Source organism: Caretta caretta, chromosome 4 (genome assembly GCF_965140235.1).
Source record: "Caretta caretta isolate rCarCar2 chromosome 4, rCarCar1.hap1, whole genome shotgun sequence".
Taxonomy (NCBI): Eukaryota; Metazoa; Chordata; order Testudines; family Cheloniidae; genus Caretta; species Caretta caretta.
In genome coordinates this window covers 95,164,179-95,181,751 of record NC_134209.1, presented here as the reverse complement: position 1 = coordinate 95,181,751, position 17,573 = coordinate 95,164,179, and the positions used below count along the sequence as shown (strand labels likewise).

At 42.1% G+C, this 17,573-nt stretch overlaps 1 protein-coding gene across 3 annotated transcripts in view; it reads right to left on the bottom strand.

Annotated features, from left to right (window-relative positions):
* The window catches only part of MTUS1 (microtubule associated scaffold protein 1), a 198,962-nt gene extending 190,026 nt beyond the window's left edge, over nucleotides 1-8,936 (bottom strand). The window contains exon 1 of one of the 3 annotated variants that reach the window (XM_048848138.2): nucleotides 8,802-8,936. The gene's annotated coding sequence lies outside the window, so the exon portion shown is untranslated. Of the gene's footprint in view, nucleotides 1-8,167; nucleotides 8,409-8,801 lie in introns of those variants that run through there. The other 2 variants (XM_075127881.1, XM_048848137.2) reach the window with 2 other exon arrangements.
* Between the last annotated feature and the right edge of the window lie 8,637 nt (nucleotides 8,937-17,573).

The window sequence follows — 17,573 nt, the reverse complement described above, 5'->3', positions numbered from 1 at the left end:
AACTAAAAATTGATTGATTCTTGTCAGCTGGACACTCATTTCCATGAGAAGTTTTGAGTAATGGAAAAATTAAGATGATCCTAGACTTACCGCCATTTAGGTAACTTACTGAACCAATTATTAAATAATGTCCTCCACGATCTCTGAAAATGCTTGTGCCCTAACCAATAACTTTCAACATATCTACTCAAAGTGACACACCAGGCTATCCTTGGTACTTATTCCTATGACAACCTCATATTTTCCTGAACAGTGAAGGAGTTATTTCAAATAAACTTTGAGAGCTTTGCATCAAATCTTACAAAGTTCTGAAGACTCTGTAGTACAGCAGTTTTGTTTAGCTAGCATCGACTTTCAGCATCTAGCAAACTTAGCTATTAGAAGTTCTGTCAATGGTCTTCAATTGGCAACTTTCTTGCTGTTTAATTTACCTTTTTGTTTGCATCAAGCAATACTAAACAGTGAGAAACAAAGGTCTTAAGGCTATGAAGTGGTAAAAACAGTTTTCCTGTTCTGTAGGTCAGGCATTAGAATTATGAAGTTTTGAATTTTATAGATTTAAAGAGGTTGAACAATTGCCATAACAGTTTATACGATACATAAATTATTTCAAACTAACGTAACTGAGTTGCAAAGCTACTTCCAGAGTTGCAGCATAGCCATTCTAATGTGCACTTGGTATGTAATTTTGCCCAATAAAGATGCAATTAAGTTAAGGAAATTTTCATTGGTACTCCATATTAAGTTTGCTTCAGAAAAATTTTGAACAGTCAAGTTACTTCGGTACCACAATTTCAGAAGAACTAGATGAATTTCTCTGTTGTGAGGCATGTGGCAGACAACTTCTCTAGACAGTTTTGTTTAATTACCTCTGACTTTTTGCATTATACTATATTAGTTAAAGTAATGTTGAGACACTTACCTCAACATATGGTGAAAGGTAAACTCCATTTATAGTGTTCCATATACAGTAATGCTTTGTGCAATATTCTGTTGGTTCTTCTACTACTTTAAACTTGATTATGAACTTACAGCTTGAAATTTTCAAAGGTACTTTAAGACTGTATCATTGCACCTCCAGTGAACACATTTAGCTGTATTTGTTGCTAGATCAAAAAAAGTTCCTCTTTGTGCCATAAACCTGGCAATTCCAGTAACTTTTCAAGTGATTTTTTTTAGACCTGTACAGTTAAGTTGAACTTGCAAAGTTCTTGGCCTTACAGTTACCATAGTGACCATGATTAAGGCCCTGCTTAATTTGTGATATTGCAGAAATTGCGGATCCCACAATACTAGGCTTCCACAGCAATTTTGAGTTTAGTTAGCTTACTTTGCCCTGTCCTCAAAATATATGAAAAATTGTGGTTTGCAACACACTTTCCCCCCCTTTAGTACACAGTACAACCCCATTTACCTGAGCAGAGAGTGGCTCAGGCTCCCCCTGTCTGGGTATGATAGGGCTTCCACTGTGAGCCCTGGGCATTAATGACTGTAATAGAGTTGCAGCAAAATATCTGGTTACAAACTACTAGCAGGCATAACATAATACTGAGTGTTTATATTGTTCCAGCAAATTTTTCTTAAACAAACAGGTCTTCTCTGGCTTTCCCAAATTACCACAATTAATAAAGGCCCATTACTTCTTTTCTGGGATTTTCTAGGTCTTCTCCGCAACTCAGCCATAATTATTTGACAATCATTCCACAATTCAAGCAAGGCCTTAACCATGATATATTATAGAAGGAAGTGAACATCATTAGGGACTTATGAGACCTCCTACTTAATCACATGGCATTTGGAGTCTGTGCTCATACTATGAAACTTGCATCCTCATCACCTACCCGAAAGAGGAACGTGCTATGCCGTCAGCTTTATAGTTGCTGTTATCCAATATTTACTGGATGGATAGGTTAGATTCCATAACCTTCATTTCTAATTTTTACAGTAAGTATTTTCATAATGCTTAGATCAAACAGCTACTGTGCATTCAACTAGACAGATCTAGTTTGCCAACCCTGGTTATTTTATCATGTGTCTCACAGTACTTTGTTACTGAAGGCCCCAGCCCTTGGAGTCATGTGACTACATGAGAATCTCTGCTTTCATAAAAATGTTTCTAGCCCTCATGGTTGCAGAGAAGTTTGAAACCATGTACCCTAAAGCTAAGAAGGCAATTAAAAGCCTAGGATTTTTTCTTCACTCATGAATTTGGGGGCCCTGACTTACATAACACTTTGGGTTGGAAATACTACAGGTCTATGCTTACGGCTGAAATCGGTACCTCAAAAGCGGGGAGGTAGATTTGTTCTTCTGACCTGTAATCGAAGTGGAATAAAAGGGGGAAAAAGTAAAGCTGGGCATCCAAGAACAATGTGAGCCATTTATTTGTACGGCAAGAACGTTTCTTTATACTGTTCCACCATACACTCAATCTGAGCTCCCAAAAAATGAAGAGTAATACTCTGCTGTTATTTAACAATGATGCCCAGCAGCCACTATTTTGTATGCCATTTTTAGTTGGAGTTCAAATTTGTTCACTGGGTATTTATGAACTGTAGACTCTTCATATGCTGGATAGCATGTAACTGGTGAAAGCACTGCACTGAATTGTAGCTGCAGGTTTATCTGCTTCATCTTATTTTCAAACAAAACCAAGAGTTTTAAAGCAACCCTATCTACAATTTACTTGAAAGTTGTGTAATACTCTTTAAAATGAGTGAGCATAATCTTATATGCAATATAAACCTAAATTTAAGTCCAATGTTCATAATGTGACCCCCTCCAACTCCGAAAGCTGGCAGGCTTTGTCTGGTCAAGGAGAGGGTCATAGCTCTTTTAAGTGTTCCTCCTCTTTTGGGTTGGAAAGTGACAACACTTGAGCTAGGCATTGATCAGAAGGGCGCAGGTAAGCCACTGGCCCCCTGTGGGCCTGAGAGAGGGTATCTTTATATCCTGCCATTTCTAATAGAGCATGAGTGTGTATCTGCTGGCCTCACTCCAGACTGCGGTGGGTAGGTTGGGAGCATCACTAGCAGAACTAAAAACAGACAGAGAGGCTCTTCTCTAAGGTCACTTACTTAAGAATTGAGTTAAATAGCCAAGTTGGGATCTCTGGATACTCCAGAAATAAGTTCACAGAACTTTTAGGATTGATCGGGGGGTAAGGGCAGTCAATAAGGTTGTACTACATGAAGTGCAGACTATTATTGGTCATCCTAATTTTGCATATAAAGTCGTGGCCCCAGGATGAGCACTTTCTGCTTGGCTGTCAGCTGCTACTGCTAGGGTACTGAGGCCCAATTATTTTCATAAGAGTGAGTAAACAATTGGAAGATTTATGGATATGGGAACAGTTCCTAAATCACTTTAATGGAGTTGCCTTTCAGAGAGAGGAATGGATGCTATGCTAGAGGCAGACCTAAAAATTGGCTCTGATGCATCAGGGTAATTTTTTTTTAAACCAAGGCAGGTGGTGTGCTCAGAAATGGCTTACTGACTAAATGCAAAAGGAGATAGTAAATTCCTGGAATTCTTTCCCATTTTAGTTGCAGTGACTATTTGGGAGAAGGAGTTTACAAACCAAAGTGTTTCTGGAGTGACAACGCAGAAGCGACACATGTTATTGATCAACAGTCCTCCAGATCACTCAGCGTGATGAGATTTGCAAGGGCACTTGTCCTGCAGCATTCAATAAATAACTTCTGGTTTACTCGTAATAATGGAATAGTCAATGTTGTGTCTCAATTTCAGATGGACAGAACAGACGGAGACTTGACTCCAGGAGCCAACAAGGAACACAAAACAGATGCCACTGGCCCTTTGGAAACTTGGAGTATGACTGCTATTGGATGAGAGAGAAGGTGGTTGAGGTAATATCTTTTATTGGACCAACTTCTGTTGGCGAGAGAGACAAGCTTTCGAGCTAAAACAGTTCTTCTGGTGCCAGCCATATCTGGACACTTACCAGGCATCATCTGTAGCTGGATAAAAGGTTACTCTATCCTTGCAGCACGTTTAGTTAGGATGTTAGAGGAGTGGTCTTGAGATAGAGGGCCAAGAGAAAATCCCCAACAATTCATTATTCAGATTCTTAGATATCTGGCACAGGTTTTCCACCAGATATGCCAGTGCAACCAAGAGGCAGCCTTGTTCAAGGCCACATTCCTGATGCCATTTTTTTGAGCATTTAGAGCCAGTGAACTAGTGCCTGGGTCAGCAAGGGATACTTCAGGTAGGCTTTTGGAGTTTAGGGACTCTTAGGATGGTGAGCCATCATCTTGACTTTGTAGACGTAAAAAATAAATCAGAGAGGACAAGGTGAGTCCATAGTGCTACAAGGGGGTGGTGAGGCAGGGATTTGCCAGTCAGGGCATTAAGGGCTTAAGGAGTTACCTCACAAAAATACTATTGTGTGGCAATCAAGGAGGCTTAATAATGTGACCAATCCTGGCTAATGAATTTAGGTCCCCTTTGTTCAGGTTTGGCGTTGCACGAGGGATGCAGACAATTGGGCATTGGAATTCAGATGGAGTACAGAACGTATGTGAGGCTTCCAGTGGGTAATCCGAGTTCAACGGCATGAATGGCTAATTTTAATATCTATTCAATTTTCAAGCGTAAAGGAGTGGGTCACACGAACTGATGCATGTATCTGCAGATATGATTTGTGCACTGGGTCCACTGGTGGGCTGCTAGTTCACCTGTAAGTTCACAGGCAAGAAGATTTTGAGTTGGCATGAAAAAAGGAGCTGCTCTGGGACCAGCTGATGCCTCTTGCACTCAGACATCCAGGAAGTAGCCACTGGACAGGATTCTAGTGCACCTGGGTGAAGACAATTTAGAATTTTATGACAATCAGGGCCTTCTCCCAGGGGCAACTGTAAACTCTGAAAGGCTGCACCAGAGCAGGGTGGGGAGCTACTGACCCTAACCCATTCAAGAATCAATTCAGAAGGGCATGGCAAATCAGAGCTGGGTACACGCATGATTAGGTCAGTTTATAAGAGACTATTTCTGACCTCAGACCATTCTTCATGCCACACTGATGTAACAGAGAAATCTGGGCAGGGCAAGCAGGCTCAAAACGGATGCCTCGATGACAAGAGCAAAGAGGTAGTACTGAGCAAGGAAGGAATGAGGATCTGAATGGACAAGTTATTGCCAGATAGTTCCCAGACAAGTAAATGAAGTTGTGGCTTAATTAAACCACATCCTTCACATTTTGTTTATTCTTCCTATATGTTTGGTACAATGAAGATTGTAAAGCAAGACTAAGATTAATGTTCAACTTTTTACTCTAAGAGATCACAGTTGGAGTTAAACAGCTTTTATTAGATCTCAACAGAATCTGTGGTGAGCCAGCCCCTACAATTTATCACTTGCAATATAGAAAAAGGACATTTAGGACATACTATATTTCACAATCAAGAAAAGGCAGTAAATAAAGTCAGCTCATATTTGTAATCCAGACTCATTAACTGCATCCATATGTGTCATTAACTGATTTTAAATTCTTGAGGATTTAGTCAGCACTCTCAAAGGCTTCCTGCTCACATAAATGCTAGTCCATTAACAGCATGACGAGTTTTTCCCATAAGGAATTTGGAAGCAACTACTGTACATCAATAACTCAGCTCACCAAAATCATCATGCTATACAATATAGCCTAAGTGTTCACCAATTTTTTAAACTCAGGGCTTTTTCTTCCTTCAATAATATTACTATTCTAAAACAAAGTAAGTGTCAGACTAGCATAGCCAAACCCTTGATACATTGGAGAGGAAAGTACCATCATTACTTAAGGCAGGTAAAAACTTGAATTTTGTCATTAAACACCTGTGACAGCCTAACCCGATCTTGAAAAACCTTTATGAATGAACCCTAGAAATATTTTACCCAGTGGTACTTTATGAGCCTGTACTGTGAAGCAAGTTATGAAGGAATTTCATCATCTTTGTCCCAATAGCACACTTTATCATGCACACTTATTAAATTAAAGCAGCTTTCCTTAACAAGTATTTTCAGAGCACCTTTGGTTCTTCAGTTTGATGGTGAACTTGATTTTTTTTTTTTAAACCCACAATCCCTGCTTGGCCTTAGAACAATGGTGTCAAATTTGAGCTCAATGCCCTTTTCAAACTTTAGCGCTCTTCTCTTTGTCAACTCTGTGTTGTATAAATAGAAACAAAAGGAGGTGTAAACATTCAAAATATTTTCAAAAAATTTGACAAGAATGCTATAGCTCTTATTACTACACTAAATTGGTCAAGGTGGGTGCTAGCAATTACTAGTAGTTTAAAATGTCACCATTATTTTAACATTTTTAACTTCCACTTTAATTGGAGATGCTCACCGTAGTGTGCTACTTTAACTACATGTTCCAAATGTCAACACTGATTTTAGTCCTCCAAAGAGGACTTTAGTACACAACTCTACCCGATCCTGGGGGGGAAGTGGGAGGGTGGGAGTAGATGGGAAATGCATCAATCTGCTCTGTAAAGAGGGTACTGGTTTTAAAATACAGTAAAATTCTTACTATTTGTTTGGAAGATGTTTTATGTGGCGGGTCACAAAAATGTACAAGGGAGGTATTTATTCTCAATATAGTATTTTTAATTATATGGGGAGTAGGTAGTAGACAAAGGTTACTAGACAAAGCACTTGACAATTTCTGAAAGCATAGTTGACGTTAAACTTGAGGTCTTCAATTAAGATTTTGATGGTATTAGCTCAGTCACATGAAAGCCACAACTTTTAAAGTCTCCAAGTAGACAGAGTCTTGAACTGCTAGACTCGTTACAGTGAGAAAGTAGATGGGCCCTCCAGGATCAAGGCTAAGGTCATTTATACAGTAATATAGGGACACAAAATGGAAGTAAATCCCTGGAGCAAGGAGCAGATGACTTCTGGTTCATCACTGCTAACTCCCTTATTCTGTCAGCACAAAGCTATACAAAACTAAATGAAAGGACATCAATGGGACAACAACAAAAAAGAAAATCACTTGTCTGAGTATTTTATTTCCTTTTACAATTAACACCCAAGATTTGTTTAAGATGAGAAAAATGTATTCCCCCCACATGTTAATGTATGTGACAGCATTTTGTATATATACACAGCTTCATATTTCACTATATAAAATTTTGTCTGGGGTTCTTTTCCCACAAAGAAAAAATATTTCAAAAACAGAAAAAAATGTGGATTTAAGATAATAAGAATCAGCGAAGGGATTCGTAAGCAAGAGTAATACCTAGATTACTTTGAACTCATTTTGAAACTGCCTAGATTTCAAGACGAAAGTGTCCCATTAAAGTTATTTTATCCAGTTCAACCAGAACAGCAGCTCAGTTTGTAGATCCCTTAAACTCTAACACCTGCCAAAAAATGGGTTACTTTTTTTTACATACCTTTATATGCGTTAATGACAAGCATAACCACCATTGTGTTGCTTCATGCAATATAATCTGCATCAAAAGCAGGTTGCCTTGGGAACTACAGTCAAACCAATATCCCCATACATTTACCTCTCACAGTAATATAGAACCATAAAAATATAGGGCTGGAAAGGAGCTCAGGAGGTCATCCTGTCCATCTTCTCCCTCCTCCCCCACACAAGAGGCAGGATGTAGTATACGAAGACCACACACACTGTATTAAATGGCAAGGACTAAAAGCAGGAGACTGCAGCTAGGAGTGCAGGAGAGGAGACTGTCGCCTGACCCAGGGCGAGAGAGCACGTCTAGCTATTGCTGTCCGCAGTGGCTGTCACAAAAATAGTCACCTGACCAAGCCCCTAAGCGCAGGAATGGGAGATGCACGGATTCCACCGGGCACTGCCTCCCTTCCAGAGACAGCCCGACTTTAGCCGCAGCGCCGTGGTAACGAAGACTAGTTATTCAAGTTCATGGCGAAGTCAACAAGTAGCTCAGCAAAGCGACAGCCCGCCAGGTGCTTGTCAGCGACTGCTCCTATTACCTTCCCGCTACAGCCTCGGCTACGCAGTCTGGAGGAACTGAGCCGATCGGCTAGGACAGGCTGCAGCCCCGGGCGCAGCCAGCCCTTTGCTCCCTCTCCCCCTGCCGCGCCAGGAAATCTGGCCAATTTTTCGCTAAATCCTTGGCAGTGACTAGGAGAAAAAAAATCACTACCTGCTGGGAGAATCACCTACCGCAAGCCCAGCTGCCTGAGCTCTGAGTCAGCCTCCGGGGCTGCAGGTCCGGCGCGGCCAAGAGCGAAACAAAAGCCGAAGAAGTCGCTGCAGCCGCCCCTTGGGAGGCCACGGAGCCGCGTCGCAGGCAGCCCAAGGCATTTAACGGGGAGGGAGAGCACAGCTTGGAGGGGCCCGGAGAGAAACCCAGCTCCACGCTCCCATTACCTCCTTCGCTGCTGCTGCCATTCCACTACCCTCCGAAAATGGGGGGGGGGGGGGGGCTCACCAGAACAGGAGCATCCCCCAACCCTCACAAAGCCCCCGCTCCTCGCCAGCCCAGCCCCCTCCCTTCCCCGCTGGCTAAGAACTTCGGCGCTCTACAACTGTAATTGCTGGAGGCACAGCCAACTGCATTGCACCCGGGGGCGGGGGAAGGAGGGGGGGGGGGCAGAACGGCGGCTGTCAGCCCAGCCCCAAAGGCCCGTGGAACACCCCGCACAAGTTGCACCAGCCCCCATCTTCCCACTGGGAAGTTTCCAGCCCCGGTCCTCGGCAATTCCCAGAGGCACAGAGAGCCGCGCCGCGGGGCGGGGCGGGAGAAGAGAGCGGCCCTCTCAGAGCACCCCCACCCCTGAACCACAGCCCCACTCACCTCCCCCTGCAGCTGCGCTTTGCCCCGCTTTGCGCGGCACTCGGGTGCTCCTCTCGCTGGCTCTGTGCGCGCCTTCGCTCTCCCCGGGACTCGCGGGCGGGCGCGCGTGCTCAATACCAGCCAGGCCCGCCCGCGCCTTCCCTCCCTCTTTTGCCTCGGGCTCTGGCGGCACCTGTTCTGCTTTGTGACGTCAGCACACCTAAGCGCCTTCCCCCAACAGGAGCGCACCTGGCCGGCAAGGAGCCCCCTCCCTTCAGTCTCCCTCTCCCGCAGGAGCGCTCCTGGCTGCCCCTGCAAACCGCTCTCACCTGTCTGTGCAATAGACAAAACAAGGATCCTAGTAATGGACAGCTTGCCTGCATCTACCACTGCTGGAGAAGTCTGGGGTAGTGATTAGCGGAAGCTGATGGGCGCTAGGAGGGCTGGGTTTAGTCCCGATGCTAGGAGACAGAGCTTAGATCAGGAAATTGGGGGTTGGGAGGGAGGATAGGACAGGGAGGTGCTGTGCTTGGTTGTGCCAGGCTCGCTGGGTGACCTTGGGCTTGTCACTTGAACTCTCTGTGCCTCGGTTGCCCCCACTGTTAAATGGGGCGCTAGTAACGTGTTTCCACCTTTGCAAAGTGCTTTGGGAGCCTCTGCCTGAAGGAGCTATAGAGGTACAAATTTGTTTTCTTTTCACTTGATTTAAATAAATAAAATCAGATGCAAATCTTGAGGAAAAGAGAGGAAGCTGTTAGAATGGCTTAATCGGTCAATAACTAGGAGTAACAAGATGCAACTAAGAAAAAGGAATATCAGGAAGATCATCCTAACCCTAGAGGCCTCTTAGGGTCCAATCCTGCAGTGCAGCATGACAGGCATAGGGGTCTGCCCATATTGGGTTCATTGTAGGATCTGCCTTTTACAGATGTAAACAGGTGTCTTCCACTGTTCGAGGTATGGAGTTTTTATATCTTTGTTATTGGAGAATCATCCATTTCAAGCTTGTAACCTGGAGAGGTTTTTAAGGCTAGGCATAAGAGTACCTTACAGACCTGACATTACTATCACAGGTCTTCAGCTGTTTTGAATCATGTTCCAAGTTAGGTGACTAATTAGCAATGCTCTGAGTTGCATTTTGGGTACCTCTCACATTCAAGCTTAGCTTTGCATCTTTGTTACCTCTATGATCTTAATGGACTTGCCCCACCTTCTATATAGCTGCTGGGTGTATTAGTTAGAATTATAACTAATAACTATAAATCCTGTTTTATTTCACCTTATTTTTAGCATATGTGTAGCTTAAAGCATAGCACATGGAGCTGAGCATCATGAGATTTGAGTCAGTCATTTGCTGCATGACCTTGGGCAAGTAACCTAGACACAGAGCCACAAAGGTATTTAGGCACCTAAACCCCAGACTTAAGCACCTAAGTCCCAGGTTTGGCTCAAATGTGACCCACCAAGCTCCCTCCAAATGCTGTAGGTGCCTAAACCTGCTCAGTGCCTAAGTTTTCAAGGTAAATGTTCCCTAGGCATCTATATTTCAGGCTCTGGGCATGCACGCTGCTGCCCCACTTTAGGCATTCCTGTCTCCCATCTAAGCCCCAGAGAAATTCACAAACTAGGACTGCTTAAGTCGCATATGGGGGGGGGGCTATACAGTGAGTATGCGCAGAGGCCACTTACAGGATAACTCCCATTTAAAATGTGGCTGGTGGAGGGGCCACCTCCATAACTTTTAGCCCAGTAGTTAAAGCACTTGCATGGGATGTGGGAAACCCAGGTTCAATTCCCCCCCTCTCTGCAAGAGAGGGAGAAAAGATTTGAACAGGAGATCTGCCTACCTCTCAGGAGGATGCACTAACCACTGAGTTATGGGAGAGTCTGATGTACTTCCTCAGTCTCTCCTATTGAAGCTGTTCCCTTGTGGATAAATAATGAAAGAGTGATTGAACCATGGGGACTGGCTTCTGGGTCTCCCTCCTCCCAGGTGGGTGCCCTAATCACTGGACTACAGAGTCATTTCCATTTTCTCTCACACCGAATGACTGTTTATCCACAATGGAACAGTCATTGGGCCAGAATAGCCCATAATGGGTAGAACCCCTCTTTGAGCGGTAAGACACCTCTGTCTGAAGTCCACTCTCCCATCTGGCATAGAGAGGGTAACAGAACTTGGATCTCCCACATTGCAGGTGAGTGATATGGGCTAAAAGACAGAAGGTGGGCAGCGACTCCTCTGTCATTTTGTGTGTTGTGTGAGGCAGATGCCTAAATCATTCCCATGAGAAGTGGCTTAGGCAGCATGTTCCAGGTTGTGGATCATTAAGCAGAGATAAATGTCCATCCCTGTCATAGCTAATAGGAAATGCCAAGCTTAGGTGGCTCTCTGCCTAGTATCCTAGCTTTGGTGGATCACATTCTGATGCCACCAATCTCTCTCCATTCATTGTATAGGAGCCTAACTCAGGCTTTGTGGATGGCAGTGTTGTTCCTTTGAATTTCTAGGCACCCATATGATGCTCATTGTTGAAATGCTTAAATTCCTTTAAAAAGAAAAGGAGTACTTGTGGCACCTTAGAGACTAGCAAATTTATTTGAGCATAAGCTTTTGTGAGCTACAGCTCACTTCATCGAAAGTGTAGCTCACAAAAGTCTCTAAGGTGCCACAAGTACTCCTTTTCTTTTTGCGGATACAGACTAACATGGCTGCTACTCTGAAACCTTAAATTCCTTTGTGGATCCTACCCTTAGTCTGATCACATGAGGTGCAGAGTACTTCCTTTAATGGTAGTTGAGGATATTCAGCATGCCACAGGAAGTGCTCTGCACCTCCTAATATTGGGTTTTGATCTCTTTGCCTTTGTTTTGTTTTGTTTTTTTCCCCAAAGGAGGAAGGTCATCCTGCTATTTCTGTAAAGTGCTTTGAGACTTATGGATGGGGAAAAGTGTGATATAAGTGCAAATTAGCATTGCTTTAAATCTGCTTAATATTAGTACATATGTGAAATAAATAAGGATATAATTGCAAAGTACTGTACTAATGCAATGTTAAGGTTGCATAACTCAAACAATCTTCTCAAGAAACCATGAGCAAAGATTTCAATGGCAATGCTAACACATCTGTATTGCACATCTTGTATGATCTGTGATATTCATGTTATGACAAAATGTATAGTTTATCAGAAAAACGGGAATATAAAATACTATGTATGTGCAACGTGGTCAAATTCATGTTGCTATTGGAACTTGACTACTGGGTATTTTAACTCTGTGCTCTCAATATTGAGTTAATGCAGGTTTTTTCATTTAACTTCCTAGGGTTTTTGTGTGTATCTGAAAGCTGGGGGCGGGTGAGGCGGGAGATTTCTTATGCTAAAATAAGAATTTAAATCTCTTTTAGCCCCAAGAATAGCATAAGTGATTAAGCTGTTTTAACTGCCTCAAAAGTAGTAGATAGAATAATCTTGTAAATTTCTCTAGATATTTATCATAACGTAAGTGTTTAAACCACCTGAAATTCTTTGATTGACGTAACATTGATAAGAAATCCTTGAATTAAAGGGCCATAGAAATGGACAGTATTATAACCTTTCAAAACATATCCCTCTCATATGCCACTAGTGAATCTTATGCTGATCTAAATATGTATAAGTGTAGTTAAATGCATATTCAAAGATGTGTAATTACCATCATCTTGTTTGTTGCTAGGAATTGAATGTAGGACTAGTAGTTAATGGTTGATTATGCCCTGAAACATGTGGGTTATAGCCCTTGTATTTTTTTATACTATTGCAGTTTTTGTTTTTTGGGGTTTTTTTTTGAGAATCTATAGAATTGTCTACTCCTTTCATCCATCTAATTTCTTGGCCTATAAAATATTTTGTGGCAGTGAGTTCCACAGATTAATGCACCATGTAAAAAATTACTTAGTCATTTGCTGGGGTTTCATGTAAATTAGACCTGGGGGAAGAGTTTGGTGAATAAATCCAAATCTGATTAAAGGAGTTCCTACTTTTTGATTAGAAATAACCCCATTTCTGTGGCTCACATTTGGATTTGATCACCAAATCCTTCACTCAACCTTAACGTACACCTTCTTATTGTCACCTGGCTCCATGGAACCAGTCACCCTCTGCCCATGAAAAATGTGCAGGAGAGGTGTCTGGAGGATGAAAACTCAGATATTCCCCTAGTAGAATTTTCCCAAATCATTCAGTAGGGGAGGGAGAGCAGAGCAGCATTTTCCCCTTCCTCACTTGCCCGCAAACCCATGTGAAATGAACGGAGTTCTGCCCCTTAATGTACAGATCCCATGGGGCCTGAAGGAGGCAAGGGGAATCTATGTCTAGGCCCTGTGCTTTTGCCCTGGCTTTAGAGCTACCTGATCCCCTTGACTACGAAGTAGTGAATCCCGTGACCACTGTCCTAGCCTGCCCTCATGGCTGCCCTCCAACTTGGCCTACATCGGCTGACGTGGAGACTCCCAGGCTCCCAACAGAGTTGTACTGATAAGATTTCTTTCCCCTACAACCTGCCCCCTGGAGTATGGGGTCAACAGTGTCAAGGCCAACTGATATTTCATTAACTTTTCACTGGGTTTCCTGTTAGGGCTTGGTGTGGAAAATATGCTGTCTTCTAGTGTGTCCGCTCCCATCCTGTGAACCCCAAAACTCCACAAAGGACCTCTTCCCCTTCTCGAACAAAAGTTGACCTCTCATTATTTGTTTTTATGTAGGTGAATAAGAATAAGGAAACAGAGCTATTGAAGGGTATCTTATCACTCCGACAGTATAAAAATAGTGCTCTGTAGCCATGCAGCTCATTGGGTGAAACTGGTCCTTCATAATTTTCAGTAGATCATTTTTGTCTGTTTTCTACTACATCCATTGACTTCCCTTATGAGATGATTGCTAAAGATTCAGATTGCCAGTAAGGTTGGCAGAATTCTTCTCCCTCTGCACCCCTGGCATACAGTGGCTCGAGAACCTACAGGATATCTATCATATATAGATAACCTACAGGATATCTATACCTGTTCAGGTTTCAGAGTAGCAGCTGTGTTAGTCTGTATTCGCAAAAAGAAAAGCAGGACTTGTGGGACCTTAGAGACTAACCAATTTATTTGAGCATAAGCTTTCGTGAGCTACAGCTTATGCATGCATCCAGTGAAGTGAGCTGTAGCTCAAATATATTTGTTAGTCTCTAAGGTGCCTCAAGTCCTCCTTTTCTTTATACCTATTGAGTATAAATTGATAGACTGTAGGAAAAGTTCTCTTTTGTGATTGAGCCAATTTTTTCCTAGCTACTGTTCACAGTTGCAGGCTATATATATACATTGAATACGATTCAGGGGTATTGTATGTTTCAGACTAACAAAAAATGAGTGGAATGCAGCTCCATTGTTTTGCTTTGTCACCACATGAAAGAAAACTGTTTGTTTGTTTTTTGGTGGTCAGCTTAGTAGTAAAGGCAAACAAAATAGTTTACTTCCACCCATGACAAGCCAATTGTGTGTATCCTTACACAGTGATTATAGGACTGATCCACAGCCCTTTGAAGAAATCAAAGGTACTACTAATGTGCTTGATATTGAACGGATGCATAACTGCTTTGCTGGATCAGTGACAGAGTGCTGAGTGAGCACCTTGTAGGATTGAGTCCTCAGTCTCTGACAGGCCATCGGGGGAGCAAGTTCCAAATGTCAGGGTTTACAACTAAGAACCCCTCCATTTCCAGCATTGGAAAACAGAGTCTCATATTATGAGACATCCCAACAGGACTCGACCGCCATATAGGACATAACAGAACATATAGGTTTTGTGATGTTACTAAGTTACTATTTACATAGATCCAGGTGACAAATAGCAGTCAGAGCCAGCCTTTGGATCTCACAAAGCCCACAGGCATAGCGCTCAAGCCCTAATTTAGTAAAACTATAAATATCAAGGCTAATCTCATCTTCCATTTTTTTAAAAAAAGGTTCTATCTTTGTCATTGCAAAGAGAGCCTTGAAAATACCAACTGATTGCTAGGGTTAGCTTGTCACATTGATTTTTCCTAAAGATTATAGTTTATTCAGTCTCCCCTAGAGCCATTCCATCTGACAGCCCCATGTGAAATATTCATTTTTACTCTTTCCCCTATTGTTTTGGTGGGTCTTTCACACAACAAGATGGAAAGAAAAGCAATTGTTTAAAAAAAAATCATACTGTGTTTTACAACAGAAATTTGTTGGGGAATTCAGGGAAAGGTCCCCAGGTGCTACTCTTAGCTCATCTTTTATTTTTAAATTGATCAGATTTCAAGTTGACCGTGTCCCTTTAAATCATAGTGTACAAAAAGCAGTCTGTCAAATTACTTGATTAGCTGAACAGAGTATAAACCCTCATTTTAAATAGAAAGGCAGGGCTGTCCTTACCCATAAGCAAAGTACGAGCTGCGTAGGGCACCAGGAAATTTGCCCCAAATTTTCTGGTGCCCTGCGCAGCTGCATGCTGCTCTCGCCCCGCCCATTCTCTTCCCCACGGCCCCGGCCTCTGCTCCGCCCCAGCCCCGCCTCTTCCCACCCCTTCTCTGCCCCAGCCCCGCCCCACTCCCCTGAGGACTGAAGCAGGGCATGGCCTGCACTCACTGGCGGTGGGAAATGCAGCGACCCAGCCCCAGCCGCGTCGCTAGTGAGTGCTGGGGGGTGGTTCCCCCTGGCACCTCAAGCCAGCCCTACGCACCCAGAGGCTGCGTAGGGCCCCAGAATGGCTATGGACGGCCCTGTAGAAAGGTCACTAAACATTACCTCAAATAAACAACTGAAGTTTCTCAGTGGAGCTGGGGAGGTCATTTTACTGTATTTCCCTGGTAGATGTGTCGACCCTATTCTTGTCAATCTGGGGGTAAGGAGAAGGCAAACTGGTGCTGCATAGTGTCATATAGGCATTTTTGAAAATAATTAAAAATAAAGGGGACTCAAAGAGTAGGCAGAAGTGATTGGCGCCAATTTGCCAGCAGTCTTTACAAATGGAAAAAGACTGCTCTGTAGACTATAAAAATGACGGTAGACCAGTAGCTACTATCCCAGCAAAGCCTTCAGATTCCAGATAGTGAAAGATAAGGGCAACTTTTCATTTCTTTCCTCGCGTTGTGTCTTTGAAATTTTACGCTTATGGATACTTACGTTGAATTAATATTTCTAGCTACATCATTTGGATATTGTGGTTAAATAAGTGTCATTATCTTGGTAATTACCTACTTCTTATTATTAACTTTGCACATATTCTGCCTGTGCTTGGGGAAACGTGAACTTGAAGGTTTATTCATATTCTTGTGGCTTGGCCTAGTTCTCTGTATTGTAGACCAGTCAGGAACACTGATTTCCTCTCACAATGTTTGCCAGTGTGCTATGGTGTCAATATATGCTGCATATAATTTTTTTTTTTTTTAAGGAGCTGGAGAAAGAATGTCAAAAATTGCATTTAATCACATTGCCTTTAATGTTTTCCAAATCACATTGCCCCCTTTTGTTTGCTTGTGCAGAATAAACTTATACAATGGCAAATAAAAAACCAAAAGTTTCTAGGGGGGCAGCCTCAATCTCCTTTTTAATAAAAGTTTTTAACATTACATTTCAGAGCTATCACATTTTCCGAGGCATAGTTAATTAGTAACTTTTATTATCCTTTATTTCTCTAGTATTTCATTACAGTACACTTCAAGTAGTGGCGTATGTACATGTGATTTCTTTGTCTACTTATAGACCTGTTTCTGTCTTAAATATAACTACATACTTCCAGCTTTGCCAACATACGGACAATTCTAATGTGTCCAAAGAAAGCTGATAAGACCAACTCTGCCGAAAGCATAGGGCGATGTCAATATGGTTCTGATCTGTGCTCTTGTAAGGGTTGGAGGAATTGATCCTATGTAGGAATCCTTTCTTAATGGTGATGAGCACTCTGCAGAAAAGGCATCCCGACTAAGAATAAAGATATACCCACAAAGGTAAAATATTGATGAACAGGTCTTTGGACCAAATTCATCCCTGCTGTAACTCCATTGACTTCAATTAGCTTTCACCAAGGTTGGTTATGGTCCTTTATATTAAAACGAAATAAGAGCATTGTTGTAGAACAGCTATAAAGTAAACTGGTTTAAAGCTTTAACCATTAGACTAATTGTCATTCACTTGATTCCTTAATGTAACAAAACCCTTTTTCTTTCCTAGGCCACTATCTGTTACATACAGTCTATGGGTTTGTGTATCATTAAATATTTATTTCTTCCATTTTTTTTAAATGCATATAAAAGAAGCCACTTGTTCTCTTATATTGTGTCTAGTGCAATTTTTAAGAACAGTTTTGTTCAATAGTTTTTCAAAGGGGTTTTCTTCCAGGGAACCACATAATGAACCTATGGTATTCATTACTTCCTATTAAATTAATATTTTTGTTACCTGTCTTATTCAAGTTAATGTGCTGTAAATTCTATCTCTGTAGTATTTTCTTATATAATCACCATCACTGTAGTATCTGGGATTCAGTGGATACCTTCTACTTTTTAAACTATTTTTTTCCCCTATGGAAAGCATAAGAGACTCAACAACATTGAAAAAAACAACACAAAAACAGCATTATTTTGCCTGATTCTTTGCTCACTTATATCAGTGTCACTTCATTGATTTTTCCACTATACACTTTGTATAGCCATAAACACCAGTGCTGAGTGGGTGTAATATGCTATTAAATCAGAATTCCAACACTGTACACGCATTTTTCACTTCTTTTGCCTGTGTGTATA